The sequence below is a fragment of the Bos javanicus genome, chromosome 5 (genome assembly GCF_032452875.1).
Source record: "Bos javanicus breed banteng chromosome 5, ARS-OSU_banteng_1.0, whole genome shotgun sequence".
Classification (NCBI taxonomy): Eukaryota; Metazoa; Chordata; class Mammalia; order Artiodactyla; family Bovidae; genus Bos; species Bos javanicus.
This window is the reverse complement of record NC_083872.1, coordinates 112,162,749-112,177,029: the sequence shown is the minus strand read 5'-3', so window position 1 is coordinate 112,177,029 and position 14,281 is coordinate 112,162,749. Positions and strand designations below refer to the sequence as shown.

The following is a 14,281-nucleotide window of genomic DNA, read 5'->3' as shown; positions in this document are numbered from 1 at the left end:
CACAGCCACGAGGACGGCTGTAATCAAAAAGGCAATGATTAGTGCTGGTGAGGATGTGGCAAAACTAGAAGCCTCATCTGCTGCTGGTGGGAACGTCAGATGGCGGAGCTGCTGTGGAAAGCACTCTGACGCTCCTCAAAAGGTGAGATGTAGGGTTACCATATGACCCCAGAATTCCACTCCTAGTTATTTACCCACAGAAGTTAAAACAAGTATCCACACAGACAACTGTACACGGAGGTTTACAGCAGAATGACGCATTCGAGCCAAAATGCAGAAACAACCCGTGTGTCCAAGAACTGGTGCAGGGGTATATGGAACGCACAGAATATCCATACAACGGAGTATCATTCAGCTGTAAAAAGGAATGAAGTGCTAATGATGCTATACCATAGGGGAATCTTCAAAACAGTATGCTCAGTTAAAGAAGCCAGTCACAAGAGGATGAATATTGGTATGGTTCTATTTAAAAGAAATGTCCAGCAGAAGCAAATCCCCAGTTACAGAAAGTAGATTAGTGACTGCCAGGGGCTGGAGGAGAGGGGAAGGCAGAAGGCAGGGGAAGGATGCGTGCGGGATATCTATCTGTGGAGGTGAAAACTGGTCTGGAATTGGAGAGTGGTGATTAGCCACACAACAGTAAGAAATATTCAAACCACTGAATTATCCACTTTAAAAGTAGTAAACTTTGTAGCATGTGATTTGTATCTCAATTTTAAAACAATAAATAATCAATCGAGGCATCAGCACTCAGGGCTTCCTCTCACTTTCTAACCTGCTCCCTTTAGAACTAGAAAGAACCTGTCATCACCTACTTCAGCCTCAACAGAAATGCAGCTTCTCAGCCTTTTTCTGAATGAAGCCTTTCACTTCTAACCATGAAACGAATGGAAGGTAACATAAATGGAAGATAACCATGGGGCCGTGGCTGAAATCTTTTAGGACAAGTGCCCTCTGGGTTTTGGAACCACACCCGCCCAGCCCTAAACACCCTTCCGCCATTCTCAGGTGACAGGCGCATGAAGGTGACAGCTGCTGGCTCCACCTCCTCCCTGCTGTCTGCACAGGGTTCTGGGTACACGTGAAGGGTCAGCTGAGTGAGAAAGAAACAAAAAGGAAAGTCAGAGAACCATTGAGGGCGCTCTGAGAAAACATCAGCCTATGGACCCTTTACTCCAGCATACGTTGAAAATTAGGCACGTGAAAAACATCTTAGCTCTCTTTAAAGACACACTTGCAAATCTGGGGCCAAAACTAATCAGCTTGTCCCAAGGGCAGTTCAGCTGGGTCACCAGCCTCTCCTCCTGCCCAGACACAACCTAACTGGGCCATGTATGAACTAAATGCTCATCATGACAGCCCACCTGGGAGGCAGCCCTCCTGCTTCCAGACAAGTCCAGCTGAGAAACAGATGGCAGAACCCACTTCCCTAATGGGCCAGCCGCCCTAGACCTGTCTGTCTGCTTTGCAAGAGGAAGACGTAATGTCTTCCTTCAGTGTGACAGGTATGCGGGGCCTGGTTTGAATCAGAATTCTGTGATGGATGGAGCAAGTATTTTTACATTAAAGCAAGAAATTCTTAAAATCATGTCAGCATGCATCCTCAGAGCATATTTTGATGCAGATTATCTCCAGTCCTCACACATGAGAAACAAGCTGAGAGGAGACCCACGTGCAGTCTCCCAAACGGACCCTGATAACCGTCCCCAGCATGGCACCTGCGGAGAGGCTGTCGGTCAGCCACCAGCTCGGCAGTGCTGGGGAAGAACCCCCGAGCTCGGCCATGCCGCTGCGGCCTGGAGCCCTGGGCGAGCACGCTGCTGTGGCATCAGCCTTAGGAGAGCGCGGCTTTCTAGCTCATCCTCTGCCACCTTCGTGCAGGGCCAGACGGTGCTGCGGATCAAGTGAAGACCTCTCTGGTCAGACAGGTGTGCATTCACACCCCAGCTCTGCGGCTCCCCGCTTATAAGCTTGGGCACATTCACATCACTTGTTCGAATCTCAGTTTTCTTCTCCACAGACTGGATAGAATAACAGTACCTACCTACGTCCTAAAGTGGTTATGAGGATGGCGTGAGAACACAAAGGGCCCTACTGCCCTGACACACAGCGAATGCTCAGGAAGCATCGGGCGATAAGCAGTCCTTCTCCTAACTTCCGAAAGGTTACTGTTAATTACTGGACCCTCGACACTGAGGTTACTAAAGGCCGTATGGCAACTGCTGAAAACCATCCATTACAACCTCAAAAAACAACAACTTCCTATGGTTCAGTGTAACACATGCCAGTTGAGATCATCAGAAACACTCCTCACTGCCGGGGTCCAGCCCCGGTGGATCCAGGGAATTCGAAGGGGGACGGCGTAGGCGAAGATCAGGAAACAATTGCTTAATTAAACGTTAATTAAGGATATAAAGAGTAATAGAATGAGGATAGCTCAGTGAGGAAATTCAGTGGAGAAAAGAGGCTGAAATAAGGATAGCTCAGTGAGGAAATTCAGTGGAGAAAAGAGGCTGAATAATTCAGCCAGAAGGTAAGAGAAAGAACGACATGGTGAGACCAAGTTTCGGTGAACAAGGCCCACACTTTATTTTCCAAAGTAGTTTTTATACCTTAAGTTATGCATAGAGGATAATGGGGGAAGGGGTAGAGTCATGCAGCAAGCCAGGCTTTCTTCCTGCAAACTTATCATATGCAAAAGCTTAGGTGATTTGCATCATCTTCTGGCCCGGAGGCCTGTTAACATTTTAAGACCCTTTCTTCAGAAAACTTATTTTTCTCTAAAGGTGATTGGTCAGGAGCCACCCTCCAAAAGCATTAGATAAAGTTGCATTCCTACAGAGCAAAGGTGTGGTGGGCTATAACAAGAAAAAGAATTAACTCAAGGGTCCCAGGTTACAAACATTAAAGCTACTACTTACACCAATTCTATTAATCAATACACTGCCAGGGACACAGCAGGTAAGGGATATGGAAACTTAGCAGCAAACATTGGCCCAACAAGTGAAAATCCCTTCACCAATACAATTTCTAATCAATCTTCTAACTACTCAAAGGAATCTGTGTTTAGACAGTTTAGAACATCTCCTGCCTCTCACAGTTGGGAGGCTCTGAACAATCACATGTGGCCGGAAAAACCTATTCAGGCAGGCTAGAGGATTTCCAAAGGAGTTTGTAGGTTGAAACACTGTCACACCCAGGAATTATTAACTGGAGCTGTAAGCTAACTCTTTTTTCAGAGAGGTAGTGGGGGACAGCCCCCCCGTAAAGTCAGAGGTGTAGGTGAAAGCACAAAGCAGAAAGTAGGCAGACTCTGGTTTCGGGTGTAAATGCTCGAGAATTTCCAGGGGGACCCCTGAAGCTCGATCCCGCCTTTGCGTATGCCGAGCCTCCTTCCTCATGACCTTTGTCATGGGCAGAGTTCCTCACACTGGCTCCCAGCAGTGATAGAATTCCAGTTGAGCTATTCCAGATCCTGAAAGATGATGCTGTGGAAAGTGCTGCACTCAATATGCAATGTGCACTCAATATGCAATATGCCGGCTCCCGGCACCTCACCAGCACCTCAGAGGCAGTGACCTGGCTGTTTCCTCCAGAAGGGCCGAGGACGTGCGGAGGAAGCGGGTGCTGCTGTGGAGGATGGAGCGGGCTGGGAAGGCTGTTCTCAGCATGCAGCTCCCTTTCCCGACCTTGGCTTGCCCCTTGTTGGTTCAGTCACTCAGCAGTTACTGAGCGCCGCCAAGAGACAAGCATGGCTATCAGGGCCGAGATGCAAAAATGAAAAACGCAAGTCCCCACAATTACATCCCAACAGAGACTCAGCGAACACAGAAACAGCTGTCAGACGGTGCTACCTACAGTCCTCTGAGGGAAAAGGTACAGAAGTGTCAGGAGAAAGGGGCCATGTAGCTAACGTGATCAGGAAAAGTTCTCTGAGGATTAGGTGACATCCAAGCAAAGACCCAAACAAAAGGCAGTGGGAGACCAAGTCCTGTGGCTCCTGTGGCAGGAGGGTCCAGGCGGCAGGCGCAGCAGGGAGGGGCGTGGCAGGTGGCGGCAGCTGCAGGGGTGGCCGGCTCAGGGGGCCTTCAGCGCACAGACAGCCGGGTCTCATTCTCCTACCAGCTCTAAGCAGCGGTGAGCCCCAATCTGACTCAGGATTTAAAAGTTCTCTCTGGCTGCTGTGCAGAGAAGACTGCAGGGCAGGGGGTGGTGACGTGGTAGGAATGATGTTGGCTTTGCTACTGTGGGAACAGTGAGAACAGGCCAGACTCTGGATATATTTTAAAGACTCTCTGAAAATTATATATATAGGCCATTTCTCTCACTAACTGCCCCCGAATCCCTGAGTTCCCAACAGGAGCTGGAAGTGACATCACTAATCTGGGCAGGCAGGTTTTTCCAGCTTCCGGTCGCTATGGGAACCTTCCAGAAAGCAGCCATCTGGGAGCTGGCTGAAGCAGCCAGGTCACTGGTGGCCCTGCTGTTGTCACAGGGGTACTAAGAGGCAGAAACTTTTGAATAGTAAAGAATATAATGGAAGCAGATTAAAACACGTAAATGCAATTCTTAAAATTACCTTTTGATCCAGTAATATTCTCCTGGAAACTTATCTGAAGGAAATAATTCAATAGAAGCGAAAAAGTATGTGCATGAAAAGGTCTACTTCAGCATCATCTATACAACAAAAACATGAGAACAATTTATATGTCAAATATTACAGGAATTAATAAGATCTGGGTATATTGACACTGTAAAATGTGATATAATCATTTCATATTCCAGTTATGGACTTCTGCTTCTGGCCGAGATGGAGCTATAAGGAATTGGATTTACTTTCCCAACCTGAACAGCTAAAAAGCCAGAAAGATACACGAAACTATGGCTTCTAAACACTGGACAACAGGCCGCACAGGACAGTGAAGCCGGGGAGAGAGAGAACAATTGAGCTGAGCCCTGTGACCACCTGGAGAGAGTCTGCAGTCAGGACTGGGCACCCAGGAGGGCCGAGGAGCTGCTGAGAGCTAAAAGCCACCAAAGCAGCCTGAATATGTAGACCAGAGACCTGCAGAGAGAACTCCAGAAATCTGCGGACAACACCCTCAAATCTTCAGTGGCGGGGGTGGGGGTGGGGGTGGGTGGGTGTGTGTGTGTGCGCGTGCGTGTGCGCGTGCGTGCGTGTGTGAGCTACCCAAGGTTGGAAAGAGCCACCTGCAAGGAATGTGAGGAATAATACCTGAAGCTCACCCTACTGAGTCACTGTGATTATATTTTCCTTTTCAGAAATTCACTTAAATTTTAAGAACTTTTCATCTATGTTCATAAAGAAGGCTTGATTGTAGTTTTCTTTCCTAGTAACACCTTTCTTGGGTTTGCTATCAGGATGGTATCTGCTTTACAGAATGATTCGGAATTAGTCTCTCCTCCTCCGTTTTAAGGAAAAGATTGTGTAGAAACTGGCACTATTTCTTCCTCAAATGTTGAAATAAAATCACCAATCAAGTCTCTGGTGCCTGGAGTTTCCTTCATGGAAAAATTTTCAACTACAATTTTTTAATAGGGATAAGGCTATTCCGATTATCTATTTCTCTTGAGTGAGCTTTGATTGTTTGTGTACTTTCAAGGAATTTGACTATTATCCAAGTTGTTGAATTTATTGATAACTTGAGTCCAAAGTATGCAGAAGAAAAAGACAAACAATAAAGATAACCACAAAAATCAGTACAATAGAAAACCAAAAAGAGACAGAAAAATCAATGAAACCAAAATCTGTTCCTCTGACATCAATAAAATCAAACTGATCAGACTGAACAGGAAAACAAGACACAGATTACCAGTATTATCAGGAATGGAAGAAGATACACTACTATAGGCCCTGTAGGCATTAACAGGGTAATAAGAGAATATCCTGAACAACTTCTGCCAGTAAGTTCTACAATGCATAAAATTAATACTATCATGACCAAGTAGACTTTATCTTGGGAATGCAAGATAAGTTGTTTAATATTTAAAAATCAATGTAATTCAGTATATCAACAGACTGAAGAAGAAAAACTATATGATTATCTCAATAGATGCAGAAGAAACATTTCACAGAAGTCAACATTCATTCATGATAAAAACTCTCAGCGATCTAGAAATAGAGGAAACTTTCTTATCCTAATAAAAGGCATCTACAAAAATCCTACAGTTAATATCATACTTAAAGATAAATGCCTGAATGCTGTCCCCCTAAGATTGTGAACAACGAAAAGATTCAACATAATGCCAATCAAAGTCCCAGTAGGATATTTTGCTAAAACTGACAAACTGATTTTAAAAGCTAAATGGATAGGTAAAAGAATAAAAATACTCAAAATATCAATAATTTGGAAAAGCAGAAAGTTGGAGAATTCACACTACCTGATTTCAATACTTACCATAAAACTATTGGGTTGATCAGAAAGTTCATTCAAATTTGTCCATACTACATCATGGAAAAACCTGAATGAACTTTTTGGCCAACCCAACACATGCAGTACTGGGTGACACTGGCAAAAGGAAAGACACACAGATCAATGGAACAGAAGAGGTGATCCAGCAGCAGACCCATACACGTGGTCAATTAAAGCTTTGAATTGATTTGTGTCCCCCATAAAAAGGTATGTTGAAGTTCCATTCCTCGGTACCTCAGAATATGACCTTATTTGGAGAATGGGTCTTTGCTGATTTAACCAACTTAAGATGACCTCATTAAGGTGAGCCCTAATCCATTATATCTGATGTCTTTTAAAAAGGGGGAATTTGGGCACAGATATGAGAGAGATGATATGAAGAGATGGAAGAACACCATGTGGAGCACAGACTGGAATTATGGTGCAATAAGCCAAAGGACACCTGGGGTTACTAGAAGCTGGAAGAAACAAGGAAGGATCCTCCCCTACAGGTTTCAGAGTGAGCATGGCCTTGCTGACACCTTGATTTCAGATTCCTGGCCTCCAAAACTGAGACAATATTACGGTTGTTCTAAGTCACTCAGTTTGTGATACTTTATTATGGCAGCCCTAGGAAAGTAATTACTTTTCAACAAAAATACAAATGCAATTCAATGGGGAAAGGACAGTCTTGTCAACAAATGGGCCTAGAAAAATCACTACAAAACTTCTAAAAGAATGGACTTCCCTAAGTAGTCCAGCAGTTGAGAATCCGCCTGCCAATGCAAGAGACACATCAACCCCTGGTCGGAGATGATCCCACATGTCATGGAGCAATTAATCTTGTGCGCCACAGCTGTTGAAGCCTGTGCACCCAGAGCCCACGGTCCGCAACAAGAGACGCCTGTGTGCCGCAACTACAGAAAGTCCACACACAGCTACGAAGACTCAGTGCAGCCAAAAAATTTCTAGAACAGGAGAAAATGTTTGTGATCTTGGTTATGCAAAGATTTCTTAGCTATTACACTAAAAGCATGATATATAAAAGAAAACATTTGATTAAATTAGATTATCAGAAGCCACACATGGTAGAAACTATGTCCATATCACACATTTGATAAAGAACATGTAACCAGAGTATAAGGAATTCTCAAAACTCAGTAAGCTAGAAACAAACAATCCAATTTAAAAAAGAAAATGGGCAAAAGATTTGAACAGGAGCATTACCAAAGATACAAAGATGACAAACATCCAGAAAAGATACACAACACCCACGAGTCATTAAGGAAGGCAAATTAAAACCACAATGAGATTATACCACACACACATTACATAGCTAAATTAAAAAGCAAACCACCACCACCACCTGACAACATCAAGTGCTGATGAGGATTCAGAACAACCAGTGTTCTCACTCATTGCTGGTGGGAATGCAAAATTTTGGAAGAGTGTTTGGCAGATTCTTATAAAGTTAGACATATACTTAACCATATAACCCAACAAACCCATTCCTAGGTATGTTTATCTAAGGGAAATGAAACTTTTGTTTACACAAAAACCTGTGTGAAAAGGTTTGTGGCAGCTGCAACTGCCAGAATCTGAAAACGCAAATATCCTTTAACTGATGAATGGATGGATAAAGAATTGTGGTACATCTATGTAAATAAAAAACTAATGAACACTCAACACAGATGAATTTTTTAATTTTTACAGTAGGCCCTTGTTGATTACCTAGTTTAAATATAGCAGTGTGTACCCATTAACCTGAAACTCCCAATCTATCCCTATCCTCCAGTCTCCCTCATTCTCTAAATCTACAAGTCTGTATGTTTTGTAAATAAGTTCATTTTATCATTTTTTTTTAAGATTCTGCACATAAGCAATATCATGTATTTGTCTTTCCCCATCTGACCTACTTTACTTAGTAGTATTATCTCCAGGTCCACCCGGGTTGCTGCAAATGGCATTATTTCATTCTTTTTACGGCTGAGGAGTATTCCATTGTGTATATAAACCATGGCTCTATCCATTCGTCTTTCAATGGACATTTAGGTTGCTTCTATGTCTTGGCTACTGTAAATAGTGCTGCTATGAACACTGGGGTGCTCGTATCTTTTCAAATTAAGGTTTTCCTCAGGTATATGCTTCAGGAGTGGGATTGCTAGATCATGAAGTAACTATATTGAGTTTTTTAAGGAACCTCAATACTGTTTTTCCATAGAGGCTGCATCAATTTACATTCCCACCAACAGCACAGGAGGTTTCCCTTTTCACCACACCCTCTCCAGCATTTATCACTCGCAGCCTTTTTAATGATGGCCATTATGACTGGTCATATCTTTTTTCCTTCTCATTGTATTCATGGGATTCTAAAGGCAAGAATACTGAAGTGGTGTGCCATTCCTTTCTCCAGTGGACCATGTTTTGTCAGGCTCTGACTAGAAGGGACATATCCTTCAGCCACTCCAGGCAGCCAGACGACATGCCGGTGCCCTGGTTGCCCCACTGCTGGTTCTCGTTGAGGATGCAACCTTCACCAGGTGTTGGCCAACATGCCGCCCGGGTATCCAGTGGTCATGCACAGAGGTGAGAGTTGGACTATAAAGAAGGCTGAGCACTGAAGAATCGATGCTTTTGAACTCTTGAGAGTCCCTTAGACTGCAAGGAGATCCAACCAGTCCATCCTAAAGGAGATCAGTCCTAAATATTCATTGGAAGGACTGATGCTGAAACTGAAGCTTCAATACTTTGGCCACCAGATGCAAAGAGCTGACTCTTTGGAAAAGACCCTGATGCTGGGAAGATTGAGGGCAGGAGGAGAAGGGAATGACAGAGGATGAGATGGTTGGATGGCACCACTGAGTCGATGGACAGGAGTTTGAGCAAACTCTGGGAGTTGGTGAAGGACAGGGAAGCCTGGCGTGCTGTGGTTCATGGAGTCACAAAGAATCGGACACGACTGAGCGACTGAACTGAACAGGTTCACTGGAAGCAGAAGCCTGGGGCAGGTGCTGGGAAAGGACCAGCTCCAGTTCAGCAGCATCACTGACTCAATGGACGTGAACTTGAGCAAACTCCAGGAGAGAGTGAAGGACAGGTAAGCCTGGTGTGCTGCAGTTCATGGGGGTGCAGCGAGACACAACTTAGCGACTGAACAATTCTGACTGGTGTGAAGTGATACCTCATTGTAGTTTTGATTTGCATTTCTCTAATAATTAGTGATGTTGAGCATCTTTTCAGGTGCCTACTGATCATCTGTCTGTCTTCTTTGGAGAAATATCTATTTAGGTATTTTGCACATTTTTGACTGGGTTTTTGTTGCTGTTGTTGTTGTTGTTATGGAGTTGTATGAGCTGTTTGCATATTTTGGAAAAAATTAAGCTCTTTTCAGTCACACCATTTGCAAATATTTTCTCCCATTCCGTAGGTTGTCTTTTCATTTTATTTAGGATGTCCTTTACTGCGCAAAAGCTTGTAAGTTTCATGAGGTCCCATTTGTTCATTTTTACTTTTATTTCTTTTGCCTCGGGAGCTAATAAAACATTGGTACAATTTATTAGAGAGCTTTAATTTTTAATGGTGAGGGTGGAAGTCTAACTGGGAACAGAAGAAAAATGGAGTAGATCATGAAGATGTGATTTCAGCCATTTAAAATGTATTTAACACATACACATCGAAGGTAACATAAAAAGAATATGCCTGGGTTAAGTGGTAGGAATATGGGACTTACTCATTTTGATTTTAAATGTTCTCTTTTTGGAAAAAGTACAGAGGTATTGTGTTTAAAAATAATTACACCACATCAAAACATCTGTACACAATGTTTGTACACAAACATTTGTACATTTGAACATTTGTACACAAATGTTTACAACAGCATTATTTATAATAGTCCAGAAGTGGAAACAATTCAAACGCCCATCAAGTGATGAATGGATGAACAAAATGTGGTATACCAGTACACTGGAATCAAGCACTGACATGTGCTGACGTGGAGGAGCTCGCCAGGCTCCTCTGTCCCTGGGATTTCCCAGAGAAGAACACTAGAGTGGGCGGCCATGTCCTCCTCCAGGCGCTCCTTCTGATTCAGGGATTGAATCTGGGTCTCCTGTGAGCCACCTGGGAAGCCCTGATATATCTATGCATTGGAATACATTACTCTTCCTAAAAACGAATCACGTATTGACACATGTGCCAACATGGCTGAGCCTTGAAAACATGCTCAGTGAGAGCAGTCGGTCACAAAGGACCACACAGCATGTAATTCTATTTATATAAACTGCTCAGAAGAGGCAAACCCAGAGACAGAAGGTAGATTAGTGGCTGCAGGGGCTGGAGGGAGGGGGAAACAGGAAATTACTGCTAGCGGATATGCAGTTTCTTTTGGGGTGATAAAGTATTCTGGAATTAGTAATGGTTACACAACAGTGAATACACTGAAAAACTCTAAATTGTATACTTTAAAAGGGTAACTTCCATGGTACATGAATTATATCTCAATTTGAAAAGACTACAGTTTAAGTACAGAACACTGAGGAATAAGAATGTGTTCTCCTTGTGTTTCCTGAGGTCCGCAAATGAAGCCTGAACTTACACCAGCTATGCAGTTTCTTATCTTGCCTTCCTCCTCCACCTTCCCTCTCGATATTACTTATCACCTCAAGTATCCATCTCCAATGTTAATACAAAACCAAAGAAAGCAAATGTGAAAAAAAGGTGCAAACTATTAGACATAGTTTATCTGTAACCATGAAAAGAATCCTTTTCTTTCTCATTTATAACTAAAGTGAAAGTGAAGTCACTCAGTCGTGTCCGACTCTTTGTGACCCCATGGACTGTAGCCCACTGGGCTCCTCCATCCATGGAATTTTCTAGGCAAGAATACTGGAGTGGGTTGCCATTTCCTTCTCCAGGGGATCTTCCCAACCCAGGGATCGAACCCGGGTCTCCTGCATTGTGGGCAGAAGATTTACTGTCTGAGCCACCAGGGAATCCCAATTATAACTAACACTTCACTAAAACTGCTCAGCATGAATCTCACTTCTTAGCAGCAGGTGTGAAGTCAGGAACTCCCTGAGCTGCTAAAAGGTAAAGTCCGTCATTTTTCAAGTTACTGTAACAAGACTTCCCTCAAAGGTCTAAGTAATCACTGGAAAAAGAACTGACAACACTTAGAAACCAGATTTTCAAGGTTATTTTATTTTTGTTTTTTAAGGCTAAACAGAATCCCCAGGTATCTGCCTTCACATCCACTACAGTGATGTGAAACACTTTCCCTAAAGCAAAAGCTACTAAAAGCAGTTTAAAGGAAAAGAGAAGCTTATAAACCAGGAGACCAGAAAAGTACATCAATTTGCAAGACAGGCTCTAAGGGGGAAGAACGCTATTTCTGAATCTAGTTGTACAGAAATGCCCCGTCCCCTGTTTTCTCCACAGCCTGGACGTTTACTTGGTCTCCTGCGACACTTGAGCTAAGGTCAGGGAGGACAGGGGCTGTCAGGGCCAGCAGCTCAGGTGCGCTTCTTCCCAACACTCTGGGCACTTCGCTCTTTTCCACTGAGAACATGAAGGACAGACTTAAGTGGTAGCAGGACAAATGTAAGCCACAGGTCAGAAGACAATCTCGGAGCATAAACACAGTCACTGGTTTATATTCTGGGAAGGGAAGTTTGGGTTAGGGTTAGGGTTAGCTCTCCTCTGAGCTTTGTAATTATACCAACACAATGACATTAACGGAAATCAAAATTTAAAAAATTCTGCCACAAGTTTGCCAATTCAATAAGTCACATTTTCTTCCTTCCTCTCCTCACTTGTTTTTTTTCTACACATACACAGTCCTCTTATATTTTAGATTTTGAAATATTTTTCTCTACTGAACATTAAATTATCATTTCCCCAGTAATTATGCAGTCTTTGTTCTGTAATTTACTAATGTAGTCATCTTTTGATACAATATTTAGGCACCCAACAGCAATTTTTGTACTAATAACAGTGTTGTGAGAAACTTGACCTTCAAAGATTTTTTTAAATGAAGTTAATGCATCTGTTATTCTCCAATTAAAAATAAAAATAAAATAATAAAATGTATGTGTTGTGCTTAGTCGCTCAGTCCTGTCTGACTCTCTGTGATCCCATGGACTGTAGCCCCCCAAGCTTCTCTGTCCATGGGGATTCTCAAGGCAAGAAAACTGGAGTGGGTTGCCATGCCCTAAAAAAATGTGTCTTTTCTACTTTATAGTGTCAGTTTTGTAAAACAGAAATAAGGACTAGATTAAGAATTATTGGCTAGAGTTTAACATGATGCCACTTGAAGCAAGGTAATTAACCTAATGACCCCTAAAGTGAACCTAAAATTGTATAACATTATAATAACAGCACAGTGGAAAATTACTATTTTAATAGTTGGCTCCAGAATGCTTCCCAGAGACAAGGTTTACCTCTGTTTGGGAAAATATTCTGATAAGCTCCTTAAAGGTGGAAGGTAAACCCTGAAGATGCAGATTAGAAAAGGAGAGATCTATCAATTGCCTAGCAAAGAAAATTAATGGAAATTTGGAGGTAGGGGAGAAGAGAAAACAGGGGTTACAGAGGGGAAGGGACAGAGTCCAGGAATGGGTAGGAGCTGCCTCCTTCAGGACAGAGCGGCCCACAGGGCGGCAGCACGCGGCACGTCTGGAAGCAGCGCAGCCCTGGGGTGGACCAAACGCCTCTTAAGGAAAGGGCAATCCAAAATCCAATTTCAGTTAGGTCTTAATTGCAAGGTATTGTCCCTTTGTGTTCCATACCTTCAGTAAAGCCTGCTCTACTCATAAGATCCTTAACTGTGCGGGAAATCAAAGAAAGGTCTGGAAGTAGGGACAATAATGAAAACCTGGTGAAGGGTGCTGGCCTTCTCACATAACAAGGGATACAGGACTTATGTCCATTTTATTGACACTTCAAGATAAGTGATTTAGACTGATAATGTACGTAATGCAAGTTTTATTGGCTTATTTCTTTGGCATATAAAGTAACTACTTTTATATAACTTTTATTTCTGTAAAAACACAAGCGACACTTCAGCAATACTACAGAGTTTAGTTCCCTGACTCTACAGTATTGTGACCTCACCGTAAATGAGCGCCATCAGTGGTTCTCGAACTGCAGAGCATACTGGGGTCACCTGGAGGGCTTCCTGCAGTGTGGGAGACCCAGGTTCAATCCCAGGGTCAGGAAGATCCCCTGGAGGAGGGCATGGCAACCCATTCCAGTGTTCTTGCCTGGAGAATTCCATGGAAAGAGGAGCCTGGTGGGCTACAGTCCATGGGGTCACAGAGAGTTGGACACGACTGACTATCACTTCAGAAGGCTTCTTACGACCCAGGTCGCTGAGGCCAACTCCCAGAACTTTGATTCTGCAGATCTGGGTAGGGCTTGAGAAGCTGCTGGGTGATACTGATGCTGCTGGTCCAGGAAATACACTGTGAGAATCGCTGAAGTCCACCTGTTACAGTTTTTTTGAATTTTAGTTCAGATGTGCCTCCTCTAATGTGTTCCCTTCCACCTTCCATGCCCCCTTCCTTCTTTCTCCGACAGAATTAATCACTGTATATACTACTGTTGTTGTTGTTTCAGTCACTAAGTCAAATTGGACTCTTTTCGGGATCCCATGGACTGTGTAGCCCAGCAGGCTCCTCTGTCCACGGGATTTCCCAGGCAAGAATACTGGAGTGGGTTCCCATTTCCTTCTCCAGGGGGTCTTCCCCACACAGGGATGGAACCCGAGTCCCCTACAGTGGCAGGCGGACCCTTCACCACTGAGCCACCTGGGAGGCCCCCAGCCTACTGCCTCTTATTTCATACCGCAGGTGCGTTGTGACTTCTGGATG

General features: G+C 43.5%; 1 protein-coding gene across 2 annotated transcripts in view; it reads right to left on the bottom strand.

Moving 5' to 3' along the window:
• SGSM3 (small G protein signaling modulator 3) overlaps window positions 1-14,281 on the bottom strand; it is a 34,100-nt gene that overhangs the window by 9,148 nt on the left and 10,671 nt on the right. The window lies entirely within an intron of this gene.